This window comes from Anguilla rostrata, chromosome 5 (genome assembly GCF_018555375.3).
Source record: "Anguilla rostrata isolate EN2019 chromosome 5, ASM1855537v3, whole genome shotgun sequence".
Classification (NCBI taxonomy): Eukaryota; Metazoa; Chordata; class Actinopteri; order Anguilliformes; family Anguillidae; genus Anguilla; species Anguilla rostrata.
In genome coordinates this window covers 27504426-27518392 of record NC_057937.1, presented here as the reverse complement: position 1 = coordinate 27518392, position 13967 = coordinate 27504426, and the positions used below count along the sequence as shown (strand labels likewise).

General features: G+C 39.0%; 1 long non-coding RNA gene across 1 annotated transcript; it reads left to right on the top strand.

The window, feature by feature from the left end:
* Nucleotides 1–4258: 4258 nt before the first annotated feature.
* LOC135255024 (uncharacterized) lies at nucleotides 4259–13737 on the top strand. The gene is made up of 3 exons (XR_010330044.1): nucleotides 4259–4302; nucleotides 13054–13128; nucleotides 13255–13737. It is a non-coding gene; the product is annotated as an uncharacterized LOC135255024 (long non-coding RNA).
* The last annotated feature ends 230 nt before the right edge of the window (nucleotides 13738–13967 follow it).

Here is a 13967-nt window from a genome sequence, read left to right as displayed (position 1 = left end):
GAAGATTGCATTTAAACTAAAAGTAATGGGAAATGTTAGGCATGCAGGATTTCCAACCCCCGATATGGTGTCCTGTGTCATATGGTTTGTCTCTTCTGAGGAGGTGAGACCCATAGATTGTCAGCCTAGATTAGGGTATCAGTGGAATTTAAAATTGCCCCAATCACATTTGCCTTGATACTTGTGATGGGGAGGCCAGGCCACATTCTTATTTACTGTTTCCCTCTCTAAGCCCAAAATCTAAACACTACATATCCTACAACCCGTAGAACCTGGGCCTGATTTTCCCCCCAGGACGTTCTCATATCTTTGTCTTTTCTACATCAATCATTGTTTTTGCTTTCCACAAGTTACATTGAGTTGGAAAGGACAGGGAGCAGGGTGAACCAGTTGAGATCATTGACATAATTTAGGTAGGATCTCATTAGAAGCCTTGTGGAAAGGGATTTACAACTATGCTGTCCCCAAGTGCTAATTAATTCAGAAAATTGATCTTTACAGTTCTACAAGTCGTCTGAGCAAGCATTTCCCCCAGTATGTCTTTTCTCCTTACCTTATTTATTATCAGATGGTTCAAGTTCAGAGGGAATGATTTCCAATAGATTATGTATTAAGTGTATTAACTAATAGTCATACATTTCAGGAAGGCTTTGCAGTTGGTAGAACTGCTAAACTGCTGATGAATTCAAAATGTCACTGAGGGGATTTGGTAGAGAAATGAAGCACAGTAGATGCCATAAGTTATCTTGCAACAGAGCTCAGTTTCTGAGAAAAGCGTGTTCTGATGGTTGAAGGTGAGGAGGGTGTGGGGGGCTTCATGAATAGCTGTCGCCTTCAATGCTGCCTTCCAAAGGTATTGATTTGTGAATCTGTAATCTCTGCCAATTGTCAGCTTCAAGAGATATTGCTGTTTAGCGATGCAAAGCATGCACCTAATTCCATCACAGATTAAGAAGATTCCTGTGAGGCTTTATGTTGCCAGCACAGCAGTTCTGTTGATCTGGACAACCAGCCATACATTACTTTAAATAACCAAAAAGCTCTTCTCAAATCCTGTGGACGTCCAGTGTGAGACAGATTTTAAAAAAGTTGCACGCAAAAAACCCGTAAACACTGTAGCCCCCCAAAAAGAAAAAGAAAAATTAATCTTAGAACTTGCAAACATTGTTGGGTCAGTAAATGATAGATGGGAAGATTACTGTCCATTAACTAACAGTTACATAATATCTAAGGGGTAAATTATTAAAAAAGGAAAGGGACATTTCTTATTTTCAAATAATAACCTTTTAATGCTGATCTAAAAATGTATAATTTCCTTATTTTCCTTGTTTTTTGTTTGTTTTGTTTAAAAATGTGCTCTGTCAGGTAAAATAGACATACATCTGTATGACGAACTTCTGAAAAACTTTGAGTTTTAAAACTTGAATGATAAATATCAGCATGAATCGGATTTCAGATGAGTGGTTTTGGTTTTGAGTTGGTAGCAAGAAATGGATCTCAAACCCATCGCGGTACCACTTGATTGAGCCTCAGTGAGTGGCTTTGGATCTTTCCTGTGCTGAACACAATGCAACATTTCACAGCCAGCTGGTTCCCTAGACAATGAAAGAAGAAAATGGCTGTACTGTATGCAAACATGGTCTTCTCATAGAAACACTGTGGGGTCTGTTTTGACTTATCACTCAAAATACAGTACCAGTCAAAAGTTTGGACACACCTGTATATATTTGGACACCTATACTATATGGCCAAATGTATGTGGACACCCATTGGGTTTGGCTACTTCAGCCATACAGCCATCTTCACATTGGAATATTATGTATCTCTTTTCCAGCCATATTCCACTTGCAGATGCTAATTCCACTGATGGTGGTACCCTCTGGAACCCCGCAAAACAAATTATTTATTTACCCATTCCCTCTTGGACTAAGGCCTGTATTTTCAGTCAAATGGTGTCCTTATGAATAGCTTCTATGTACAAAATGTGTTCGCAATGGTTAGTTATCAAACAAACTAATTTCACTTAGAAACAATCAAACCACTTGGTTTTACCTTGGTGTGCTTTGACCTGCACTCACCTGTCTGGCTCACTGTAAATCAGGCGTGTAAGCAGTAGGCTGCTGTTATTTGCATATGAATTGTGGGACGAGCAAGGATTAATTAAAAATATGTTTATTTTCTGAGTCCAGCTGTTCCAAGAGCCAATGCCCCGCAATAATGTTCAGCACTCTGAATACTGAACACAAGCAATATTGCGTGCTATAACCCCTCACTTAACCTACATGTAAAATATATTTTATGTGATTTAATTTAATCATTATTGAAAATTAGAATTATCAATTAAATCGCCAAATTCCCTGATAGGTCAGTCTACAGTGCACTGGATGAATCAACCAACAAGTCAAAACAATCTCTATACCAGGTTTTAAAGCTTTATAACTCCAGATATGAGCAAATAAATGAAGCAAGACATTTGTACCATTTACAATACTAACTTAGATTATTTCTTCCTATATTATGAATATAAACTACAGTGCCACACATGCAATTGTCTAGGCAAAAAAATCAAAAATCATTTTGCTCTTTTTTAGTTTGCAGTATTGCAAATATGCAGCAGGTTAAACCATACATGTCCTGGATCAAAAACTCCTTGACCACAACTGTGCCAAATCGAAGGATGGATACGCATAACTACTAAAGATCTATGAATCAAAAAGTAAGCAGTGTACCCAGTAGGGATGTATCCGAATCCAAATATGGTATTCGGGAAAGCATGAATAATGCGATGGAAACAGACATTTCTTTTACCCGAAGTTGCTCGTTATTATTCGGATTCAGGGAAAAAAAAAAAAAAAGTCAGCTCCATGTCGAGTTCTCATAGCCTCTATCTAACGTTACACAGGCAGAGAGAGGGGGGCACCAGTTACGCATGGCTGCTAGCCGTATCTGGAACTCCGGCACATAGCAGCTGCAGTAGGCTATATTATAGGCCTACCATTGTTAGCCTACTGCAGCTGCCATGTGCACAATGTTAGAGGTCGGATTCATTTAAATAATCACTAATTAAAAGATAATGCCCATTCTGTTTGCAACATAGGACTTTGATTTCACTAACTAGTCGTTTCATTTACTACACATTATTGAAAAGTGATTGCTATATTCTGTAGTCGCCCCCACCGAGTCAGCGCACAGCAGGCAGCGGGCTGAGAGCTGACCGTTCCCGGCTATCACTCTCGCATCGAGGAGGAGGAGGCGTCAGGTGCGGGAGCTAGTGAGACAAAAGCCTGGTGTGGCAGCCGGATTTCTTTCACACCCCCGAAACCTATAGATCAAAATGAAGCTTAGAACCTGTAGTTTTTAGCTGTATGTGTTAATTTCCTCCATTAAAAAAAAACCAGTTGAAATATTGAAAAAACTAACGTTTTACCTTGTATTTCAGTCAATATTCATCCTTTTACGATGTATGCTGTATAGCCATAGGTCTTGGCTAACTGATTATTCATTGGCCTATGTTAGGGAGGTATAGCCTTACAAAAAGAGCTCAGTGAGAAAATGTTTAAAAGACTGTTTTGATTTATAAAGCATCATTTTCCTAGTTCAAACTGACTGGTCAGTGTCCCCCAGCTAGTTTAGGGGGGGTGGTGGTGGGGTTCAGATGGTTTGCAGTCTATCCAAACTTAGTTCAGTAGGGAAAATAAATAAATAAAATAAAACAGGCAAAAAAGGTTCATGTATTACTGTTATAATTACTGTTGTAAAGTTGTAATTCACGTTTCCCTAGCGAACTGCCGTAATGTTAAGAAACGCGAACACAGCATCATTGGAATTTAAGATTATTCCCTTCAACTGACGGATATTTTTTTCTATATATTACTGTAAATAGTTTCTATTTCCAATGCAAAACAGAATCTTTCTATTTATAAAACATTTTTTCAGTTTCTGATTGTTCAATGTCCCCCAGTTAAAGGGGGGGGGGTGGTGGGGTTCAGACAGTTCATAAAACTTAGTTTAGTTAAAAATAAAAATAAAAAAGAGAGAGATGAAAAGTACAGTATGAGGAAAATATATTTCATAATTAATTATATGGCAATAAATATTAAATCAATTTGATGCTTTTAAAGCACAACAGTTGCATTGGCAATAAATATTAGTGTAACGGGTAGGACCTTTGGACCTGGGAGATATCGGGACTGGGAATGGACAGAATGACGGTTCCTATAAGGTTACGCGAGAATTTCGTTCTGACACGGCAGCTCACGTTTGTACGGAAGTGCTTGAATCCAGCGTGGGAATGAAACAGTGGTATGTTTTAAAAAGCTTTTGGTATTTTTTTGTTAAATGGAATTTTACATTGCGGTACAAGGTGTGATATAGAAACAGTCCCTTGTTGTAGTGACATATTTGACTCTATGCTTTCTTCGTGGCAGCTTTTGGCTACTTGCTTACGTGTGAATCGTCTTGCATGCAGGGGACTTGCGTGGTAAACCTATTTAATAGTAAGTGGTCAAACAATATGCTTGGTTTTTTGATACGGTAACATTATTAATATCTTGCAGCTTATCATGACAATTTTCTTATACGTTTATAGCGGCTGTTGCATCTGGTTCTGAGCGATCTAGCTAATATACGCCCAACAAGAATTTGCGAAGTGAGTAACGGTGAAGCCACACTATACGTGGCCCCGCCGCCGCCTCCATTCATTTTGAATGAGAGGTGGCGGCGGCGGTTGGCGGCCAGACCCCGCAAGGCATGTTGGGATTGCCGGCGGCGCGGCGAGAGGCGGCGAGGCCGCGGGGGAGATGGCAAAAATTCAACTTTGACCCCCTCGGTCAACCCCCAGATTGGTTACCGCGACGCGGTAACCAATCTGATTTGATCTAATGATCCGTCAAGTAAATTGTCCCTATTTTTTTCTAATTTTAGTTCCACATTCTATCGTTCCACAATGGAGGACCTAACTCGTAATTGCCGTATCGGGTTTCCCAACATAATAAAATTTCCTACAGAGACACTGATAAAAAGGAACGCGGCGTGGAGAAAAGTCTCTGAAATTGTCGGTGGCTCTGCTATGTAGCCTAGTTATCGCCGTTACTATTAGTTATCACTGTCCAGTCTGAATAAAATTCATTTTTGCAGTAACCTAGCTCTGAAAAATGTTAATAGGCTGCCTAGCTAGGCTGTCTAATGTCTAGCTAGTGAGTAACAACCAGCAATAACAAAAAAATTGAGCACATTAGTGAGTCAAGTCATTGGGTAAGGTCATTTATGCTATGGGGTGGTAGTAACAGACTTCCCTAATTGAAACTTTTAAGTTTAATTTCCCTTTTTTTTCTGTGTATTTTAGTAACGCACCAATACTCTGTTGTAGGAGTGCTTCTTAAATACTGTCAAAGTTGTCGACGTTTATAACCAAGGTAGGAAAATACGTGCATTGCAGTAGCGATGTTTAATATTGTGTCCCTGTTTTTACGGGTGTGTATGTGTATTTATGTAGGTGTATGTATGTGTAGATACATATGAGTGGGTTATGGGGTTTCTTTATCTGATTACAGGACCCAGCCTAGTTTTGTTGGTGGCCACTGTTTTTCTCCCCGTCATATTGTGTATAGAATTAATTTTAGCCCCTTGCACCTTGGTTGTATGGGTGTGGGGAATTGTAGTTTCTTTTATTTTTTATATTCTCGCTTAAAATGGTGTAGTGTGGATGGGCAAAGTGCAATCAACAGGCAGGGTAGGTGTTTTAGTGAATGGGCAACGTGCATTGAATAGACATAGGTATTCTAGTGAACGGGCTAAGTGCAATATTATTCTCTGGGTATCCTCTAAGATAAGAGTAAGATCCCTAATAGTGCTGGCGTGACGTTAAATCTTCGGCAAGTGCAATAGTTCTCTTCGAGAACCAATTATTTAATATTTTATTGCATGCAATACTCACTGAAGGACTGATTGTAGTGAACCACCTGACATACTCTATGGTAAACCCTCATTTTGAATATAATTTCGATGGCATGACCATTCTTAACCCTGGGTGCGGTGAAATATCTTTTATATTGATGATTTTGAGACATTTTGTGTGATTATCTTACAAATTCTCTATTGAACTATTGCACTGTATGCTTGATGAGATTTATGTTACTCTGTACGTTGTTACATATCAGGATTAACTTTCAGAGTGTGTACCGTTATTTGTCTGAAGTACTGTATGTCCTAGCCTTATTTGCCTTGCCTGGCGTGTGCCCGCCCATGGCCATTGATAATTTGTGTATGACGTTTTAAAGAAGGTTCTCGTGAATGATCTAATAAAGAGTGTATATATATTCCCTTGTATCAGCTTCCATCTCGTCTCCTGCATTATCCCTGTGTGGGGCATTTTTCACCCAATAACCTTCCTAGGGTCTCCCACCCTTATAATTGGGAGTGGCGTAGTCAAAATCTTTAGTTGTATGGGAGTGTCACCACCTCCCGGCGGCCACATTAGGTTAGAAAATACAACATTTGTCCGATTTAACGTGACTTCCGGTATAAACCATGCCCACTTCCGGTGTTCTATCCGAATACAGATACAGATAGTTTTGTTGGTTGAACAGATACAGATACAGATAATGACGTCTCTGCACACCCCTAGTACCCAGTGTCTCCAAATCTATCCAAAATGTCTAAATTATGCATTGCTGTAAATCACAACATAATCATGTCTTTCACTACAAATCAACCGTTTGACTAAAGAAATTCACTGTTGCATCATTTTCAAGTGGGAATTACAAGCTTTCTGTCAGTACAGTGGCTTAAAATATCTAGGGGTCCTGAAACATATCACAAATCTCTCCAAAAATGAATAAAATTATTTTTGTCTGTTATAAAGCATATACACATGCCCCTTATGAAGGTTTAAGGTGAAATATTGATATCATATTTAAAAAATAATGCAAAAACATTATCATACTGTGGTATAGTACCTAAATGTGTAATCATTACCTCTCATATGTTTTTTCTGTACTCTACAGTATGTGATGTTTTTTGTATAGGAATGAGATGACATTAAAACAATATTCAACCGTCCACCATGTTTTGGCAATGTTGCAGTTGAGGTCATATCCGGTACATACATTAAACAGAAACTACAAGCAAACCAACAAATGCTTACGTTACAGTGTGAAATATCCTCATTGTAAAATACCACTGACCTCTTTAAAGACACTCAATTTTAAAAATAGCGTATATAATATATATATAATATTTTCAGCTGTAACAATTACATTTGGACAATGAAATCTTATCTGTATTCTGTATCCAGTTCTAGCCCAGAAAACAGTAGGCTATTTCAGCTAGGTCTATCAGCAAACATATGCCTTAGCCATGCTCAAAATTTCTCAAGAATAATAGTATTTTCCAGGAAATAACGAAAGTCATCAATAATATTTCGCCAGGTGCAGTGTCTTTTACTGCTACCACAGACTGAATGCATAATGCAGCTATAATGAGACAAAACTTCCGGTTACGCTGAGCTATAAAACACTATTCCTAAAGTTAAATGAGACATATTTTACATAGTTACATAGAAAGTACAGGCATACCTTCGGCTATTCTTGGCTTTATCTTGTTGCTAGGTGGGGTTTGCTTGGGCAGTGTGGCTGGAGTTAATAAAGGTTGGGTGTGCTTGGGCAGTGTGGCTGAAGCTAATATTGGTTGGGTTTGTTGGGCTAGTGGAGTTTCTGTTATAAAAATGGTATCTAGATCCTCCAAGCATATTATTGTCAGATGCTCTGCCTAGTGGGCAAAGCAAAAGAAAAAAAAAACCAGACAATTAATTAAATATTTCTGGTGGATCTGCAATTTCTATTGTACAATTATCCATGGCCACGTTAATAGAAATAGTGAGTGCCATAAATCTGGAAGCCTGTGTACTCATTTTAAGTTATTTCCACCTATTTACAATGATATAACGTACCTCCCCCTCATCCTTGTCTTCGTTCCCTGTCACAGAAAAGCTTGTCTCTCCTTCTCTGGTTTTTATGTGATCATGCAGTCATAGCTGACACAAATCGTAGGCACAGGCTTATCATCACCACTGTTCGACTTCTTCATGTGTGTCCTCGCCTTATTGGATCTAAATGTGTTAGTTGCGTGCACACACACACAGAATTAATTATGAGGTTGTGACCCAGTGGTAACGAGACGACAGCCAAGTTATTTTCCACAAAAAGCATTGAACCAAATTGGGATGGCAGGTATGCCATCCAGCCAAGTTATGCCATGTTGGGCGGCATGCCCCATACCTATACAGCACCAGGAAAGCCAGTTTTCAGGGTTCCCCAGAGAAATAACCGCAACAACCACAGACTTTCAGCCATTAAAAACATTCATTTCTGTACTTTCAGACCCCATTTCAACAGACAGAATTCACGAACAACTACACACATCCACACAATAAAGCCCCATTTTGCATTTTATCCTTATTTTTCCTTCCTGATTACATAATCACAAATGCTCCAAGCCCACAAATAATGTCTCCCCATTGGTTATTTAAGGTACATTAGCCAATAAAAACACTGGATGCACACACAAAATTACATATATACTCATTTAAAACAGCAAAACCTTGACATTCATATGTCTCCTTCAATAGTTGCTTACCTTTTGCAAGTGTGACAGCTCAGGTTTAAGCCCCCCTCTGACTCATTATATTGCTTTCCTGGGTAACTAAAAATTTTACATATAAACTATTGCTTTTGCATCTGTATAACCTTTGCAGGAAACTCATTTATATTTCTGAAATACAAATAAAATACACCCACACTTTTTTACTGAGTGTAACGTTAGCTGCCTTGCTAGCGACATGACAGACTGACTGTATAATAGTACGGCTGTCAAATTAAACACTATAGTCAGCGTTGCACACGGCAATATATTGTGTTCTTTTAATTTAAAAAGTCTATAGATTATATTGTTATAATGAATCCTTTTTGTTGGTTGCAAACAATTTTGCAACTTGCGTCACCTAACTTGCGCACCTTTTATTTTTAAATGTCAGGTAAATCTTGCGCAAACATCTGTGAAAAGCCTAACAACGATGTATGCCATGTAGAAAGCCATCTACAAAGGACAGTAGGTGACTTATTTCTGAGCAGTTTTTCACTGAACCAGTTTGAGAATGAGCATGCACGACCGAGTTGGGTTCTTCTTTCAGCCACTGCATGATTCTCGTCACTGAAGACTAAAGACAATATATTATCAAAATATAAGCAACTGGCATATGCCTACGGGATTTTTTGGTATTTGCACTGTCGGCATTGCAAATACTATTTATGTCATTAAATAAATTACAAGAATTTGCTTGTGTTCGAATGTGCTGGAGCAGAAGCCTATCAGACCATTTTTTCGGTTGTTCAATTTGTTCAGACTCAGATGAACTAGTTGAACTGATTAACCCTTAAACAGGCAGGAGTGGAAAATGAGTTGTAAAAAATAATTTAATTTACTTATCTCATTTGCACCCAAGTAAAATATTTCCACACATTTTTTTAATATGTTGTATATTTCAGATTTTATGAGTTGTATCTCCCAGGATACATTGCCCTATTAAGGTGTAAAAAGAGCCAAAATGGTAAACATTTCAATGTTTTATTTGAAGAAGAGAAGTGATACATTCTTGTTTTCTCTGGTCATTTACATCACACATACAAGTTTTTAAACTGATTTGATCATTTCTCTCAAAGTATAGGCCTACCACAACCTTCAGTTCTACCAGTCCAGTTCTAACAAGTGAATAGCAACCACATAAAAATTTACGTAAAAACAAAAGTACATTACAATTCATTTTTCAACAATAACATTTTTCAACTGATTCAAAAAGGATAAGGCACATACAAATGAACAACCACAATGCATCTCACTTCCTCTCTCTCATTCCTCCTCCTCCTTCCTTCCTCTCTAATTTTTAATTTAATTTTTTTGTGGAATTTTTGGAAGCAGTTGCGTGGGCTTTTCCCAGTGACGATGCACAGACGAACACCACATTTCTGACAGGAGATGGTTGTCTGTCCATCTGGGCAGAACCTGCACCTTCCCTTGTTAATAAAAACTGGGAAGTGATCCATTTGATCATAGTGGACATCATTCACGGGTCTTGGGGTTGTTGGTCTTTGGATGCATCTGGTGGGCACATCCTCCTCCCTTCCCTTGGAGGGCCTTCCCTTCTTCTTTCCACCATGGATAAGTGCATCTGTGACCTCCAGCCTGAACGTCTTGAGCTTTTTGTGCTTTTGAACACCAAGGCTTTTAGCATTTCGGCGATACAGCAGCCATCCATTGTTGATGGCTATATCAGCCATTTGCCAAAAGAGGCACATGTACCACTGGTGGGATTTTGCAGGGGTGCGGTACAAGGCCACCAACATGTCAGCAAGGTCAACTCCTCCCATGTGGACATTGTATTATGACACAATGTTTGGACAAGGAACACCAACTTTTCTTCTATTTTCTTTGGAGAAACGCCTGACTTCTTTAAGAGGGCTTACAGCAGCACAGGAGCTAGCTAGAGTGACAGCTTTGTTTTCAACTCATTTCACAACAGCCACTTCTGCCTCATTATCCACCCTGTAGTCATAGCTGCCCCTTCCTTGCCTCAGCAGATCACGGTCATCCTCAAGGGTACATCCCTTTAGTCTGTTCTTGCGGATGGTTCCCAGACTTTGCAAGCCAAAGGACTCATTCAGATGCACAATGAGTGGTAGAGATGTGGAAAAAGTTGTCAAAGTACACAACGCACTCTGATGGGTTCCTGATGGTCTTGCAGAGTTGAATAACAACATTGGCTCCGAGTCCAAGTTCTTTGACAGGACCTTGTGATGTGCCAAATGTGCTCTTTCCAAGGTATGTCAGGAAATCATACACTATCCCAGAAACACCTGCTCGAACAAAGATCTTGATACCCCAATGGTGAGGTTTGCTTGGAAGATATTGTCGGATAGACCCAGCCTTTGTTCCCTTGTAACGGACCATCATCTCATGTATGGAGAACTGGTTCGCGGTATCAATTTCCAGACACTTCTTCCTTATGTGCTCCAGCACTGGTGTGACTTTGCAGAGCCAATCCTGGGCAGGGTCTGATGTCTCATTATCTTGAAAGTGGATGAATCTTGAGAGGCATTTAAACCTTTTTATCGGCATCACATTGGCTATTTTGGGATAACGTGTGCCTTCTGCCCAATAATCATCCATAGATGGCATTCTCACCACCCCCATGATTAGCTTCATACCAACAAATGACTTGAGCTCATCCACAGTGGTGTTAATGCTGGCTCCAATTAGTTGACAGCTGTAGAGATTTGTCTGTTCAGCAATAAGCTGGAACAGATCATCATCAAAAAATTGGACCAAGTAGCTACAAGGAGAAGACAGCTCATCAGGTGCTCTGAATTCACTGGCAGCTGCTGTTGACTGGTGCTCAAACCTTTTCCATACATGGCAATTCTCTCGCAGTGGAATGCTGGGGCAGCAATGATGGTAAAGCTGGGACAGTGGAGGATGGTTGCACTGTTGATGATAAACTGAGAAATGGCTTAGCACCCCCATACATTTTAGAGTCCCTGGTGTCCTATGTCCCCTCACGAGCCCTTAGGTCCTCTGAGGCAGGTCTTTTAAATGTACCAAAGGTTCCCCAAAAGAAAATTGAGGAAGCCGCCTTCATCCACTATGCCCCAAAATTGTGGAGAAAGGTATTAGAGAGGTGGACTCAGTAGACATTGTTAACCGACAGTTGAAAACCTTTTTAACCTGGCATACAATTAACGATACCTTTTTTTGTGCTCCTTTTAATTATTTATTTATTTTATTACATTTTTTTTTTGTTTTATTCATTGTTGTGATATGGGTCATTGTGATTTGGTGATATGGTTTTATTCTGATATTGTGGTATGACTGTGTTGCTCTGTCAAAGCACTTTGATTATTCATGTTTTAATATGATTTTGAGATGTGTTATGTGTAGCAAGCTTCATTTTGTAGCTAACTGTTCCGACGAGCGTCGTCATGCAGAGTAGTTCTTTCCATGAACTTCAGTTTTACACAGTAGTTTTATAAACTGTTTATATATAGGCTACACAGTGCTTCCTAGCCTGTATAACCCTTCCTGCAGGTCCAGGTTTCCCCTAGGTCTGGTGTCTGTAACACAGACATCAATGGAATTGAGTTATTGAGATTTACCTTATTGATAATTAGCTAGGTAGGTACAATGAGAGCGAAAGTTTATGCCTACCTTGCGCAAGTACTGTACATATGCCCATAGTTGACACTGCAGGCATAACTTGATCTGACCGTCTCGATACTTTCCTCTGAGGCTCTGGCTCATTGTCAGATGATCCATCCAATGCATCTTCCTCGCCGACCCACGACACATCGCTCAATCCGGAGACCTCCCCACCATCAGACTCCCCATCACTCAAAGCATTCAGCAATGCTAATGCCTCATTGGCATCCATGAATCTTCTTCGTCAATCCATTTCGTCTATCGTAATATGTTACATGTATTTATGCCTATGTATTTTATTTTATAATGAGCTAACTAGGCAGCAGTAGAGGCCTGTCAAAGAACATGCACAATTCCTAAATGGGATATAAAAATATAATATAAAAAAACAATCAAATATAAATAACACACATTGCGTGACAACTAAAATGCACAAACACAAACCGCACTAAAAGAAATGCCCTTATATGGTTATACGCCGAAAATAATTGCTTTCTATGGTAGGTAAATTTTACCCGCTGGCGCTTACAGGTGTAAATGCCTCAAACTTTTTTCTGTTTTTATCTATAACTTTCTTACATTCGGAGGTGCTTAATAACTCAATTTTAGGAAAAGTCAAGGACTGGGAGACATGAGTTTTTTATTGAAACAGAGTTACATACACTTGAAAAACAGAAATGGGTCAATTTTACCCCGTGGCAGTTCTAGTGTTAATGTTGGGTATTCTTAATTTGTGCATGACATTAGTAGCTAACACACTTTGATGGCTAATTAAAAGCTAAAGAGTGTTTTCTCTTTCAACTTCAGGGAAGCAGCCGCCAATCAGTTGTGTTCCTCCTGTGCAACCTATTTGGAAGCTCCTGTCAATGGTCATTGCTTGTGGTAAGTTCTGTTTACAATATCATGCGGGCATAAGTATACAAAATGTAAATTTAAAACTTAACGTGTGGTCTACTCAGTAAACTAAAGGTATCTCTTGTATCTCTCTTGTATCTCATGTTTCCCCAGTTATCCATGCATGTGGAAATGTAAAGACTGTGACAATTCATATTCAAGAAGATCTGAACTTCTGAAACACTATAAACTTGATCATTGGCATTATGGGCAGAGCCATGCTTACCCCTGTACTTATGAGAATTGCCCATGCACGTGCAAGACATGGAAAGCTGTATTGACCCATCTAAGCAAATCCCATCCTGCTCAAATCATCCAAAACCTCCTGAGGCAGTATTTATGATGATAATATGGCCACAGTGTAGTATTGTTGTGATTCCTAATGTTTTGTGATAAATTAACAGTTGCTATTAGATACTCTCATATTGTCTTACTTTGATTTGACTGCTGTTATCAATTTATGGAACATAAATATGCATGTGTTCTAAAGGAATGTGTTCTGAGTAATATTTTTTACAAAATCCTTAAAGTAAAGCTGAAAGTCTACACTTAAATCACATCTTGATTGTTTCATTTCAAATCCATTGTGGTGGCGTACAGAGCTGACTGTATTTCTGTGCATTTTCACTTAGTAGTTCCTTGCTACTCTCTACAATTGAAAGTGAATGGGAGCCGCCTTGTTGACCTCCATTCTTTGGTATGTTTGAATTGTGTTTGTGATTGTGACTTAGCGCCCTTGTCTGGCTGCTTATTTTTAATTGAATTTGAGGTCGCTCTTAATGATGATTGTATAAGAGTATTTTAATGACTGATTATATCTGTTTTTA